This window comes from Megascapheus bottae, chromosome 6 (genome assembly GCF_031878675.1).
Source record: "Megascapheus bottae isolate mThoBot1 chromosome 6, mThoBot2.hap1, whole genome shotgun sequence".
Taxonomy (NCBI): Eukaryota; Metazoa; Chordata; class Mammalia; order Rodentia; family Geomyidae; genus Megascapheus; species Megascapheus bottae.
The window spans coordinates 38,372,901-38,374,746 of record NC_143514.1 but is presented as its reverse complement, the minus strand read 5'-3'; the positions used below and the strand labels follow the sequence as shown (position 1 = coordinate 38,374,746).

General features: G+C 35.9%; 1 pseudogene; it reads right to left on the bottom strand.

Moving 5' to 3' along the window:
* Positions 1–549: 549 nt before the first annotated feature.
* On the bottom strand, positions 550–1,235 carry LOC150061665 (nascent polypeptide-associated complex subunit alpha pseudogene; annotated as a pseudogene).
* Positions 1,236–1,846: the final 611 nt, after the last annotated feature.

The following is a 1,846-nucleotide window of genomic DNA, read 5'->3' as shown; positions in this document are numbered from 1 at the left end:
TTGGATTGTTTCTAATTTGAGCATATTACAAATCAAGCTGTTAAATTTTTGTGTGATTTTTAAAAATTATTCTTTACTAAATGAGTGAAATTACTTGTTCATTTAGTATGTATAAAATATTATAATGTGTTGCATGTAGCATAGTAGTTCATACAGTGTGGTGCATATTTAATTTTTTAATGAAACATCTACTAGAATACATTTGTAATTTTACATAATGATCAGCAATGTACATAATTCACTTTTCCCACATTTATTTTGGTTACTCTGGTAGACTTGTAGTAATAACTTATTGTGTTTTTAAACTGAACTTGTGTAAGTGGCTGGTGATGCTGAGGATTTTTCATGAGCTATTTGCCATGTTTGTGTTGTCTTTGGTGAAATGTTTCAGTACCATAGTTTTCACTTATTTTGTAATCAGACTATTTATTTATTTATTTAGTTTTCATCCAACAAGAAGCCATAACTTTATTAATGATAGAAACAGTACAAATTTCAAACCAAGCTTCAGTTACCCTCTTGAAACACAAACACACAAAAAACGTCCTTGTTTTCATATGGTTACATTGTTAATTCCATTATAGCATTTAGAATATCATTACTATTATTCTTCAGGGCTCAGATTGCCTTTGCTCTTGACACATTTGCTTGTGACATGACCAATTCTATGTCCTTAACTTCCACATCTGTTTCATCAACCTCTTCCTCTTCACTTTCCTCTTGTACAGTTGGAGTCTGTGTGTTTTCTTGAATGTTTGAGACAGCTTCACCTTGAACTTTGAATTTCTCAGCAGCTGCTAACTGTGCTTGCTGAGATAGGTCTTCAATCTTGGCTTCCCCAAAAACTATGTAGGTATCTGAAGCTGAGCTCTTGTAGACACTGGGTTTTGTTATGACAAAGAGGATATTCTTAGATTTCCAGATAGTGACCCTAGTAACTCCTGTAACTTGTCGAAGACCCAGTTTGGATATAGCCTTTCGAGCCTTCTTTTCATTCAGACTCTGTTTTGCTTTACTGACTGGTTCTTCATCAATTTCTGCTGCTGCTACTGCCAGTTGGGCTTGTTGTGTGGTTGCTTGTGTGGAGTGTTTGTTCCTCGAGCTCTAGTACTGATTCATCACTGTCAGATTCTGTCCCAGACCCTGTCTCAGCCTGAGGCTGTGGCAACTCCTGCTCTGTAGCAGGGACGGTTTCTGTGGCTTCACCGGGCATTTTGTGCGAAGGACATGAAACCAAGATGGCAGCAGAGAGAGAACTGGCGAGTGTGTGACCCACGCTTGCACTGCAGAAGGAAGCCTTATTTATGTTTTTTTGTTAAGACAGAATAAATATCTGATGTGGATGGTGTTTAATTTTCCAGTCACATGTTCAGTCCTGCTTTTTGAGTCTAGTGAATCTTTCCCATCTTGAATGTCCTTGACCTTTGACCCTCTAGACATTAGCCTCCTGCATAATTAGAATTTCTGTGAGCCACTGGTGCTCAGCTGAAGATTTACTTTTCTTTTATGAAATTTCTCTTAGCAATTCTATCTTTATCTTTCCTCCTTAATTTTAGAATAAACTGTAAAGCATCTTCTTGGGTTTTTGACATGAAGTATGTGAACTTGTGGTACATAGAGATATTATTACATTATTTGGTTTTCAAGAAATGAACATTTGTTAAGACTTTCTTTGGTATGATATAGATCAGGTAACTTGTTTTTTAAGCATTAAGAACTTTCCAGTGAAGTCTTGTTGGTTTGTTTTTCCCTAGTTTTTCCTAGCATCTTAGAACTATGAATTTGATTTTCTTAGTAGTTATAGGGCTATTCCAAATAATCAATTTAATGTTGGGTGAGTGGTGTT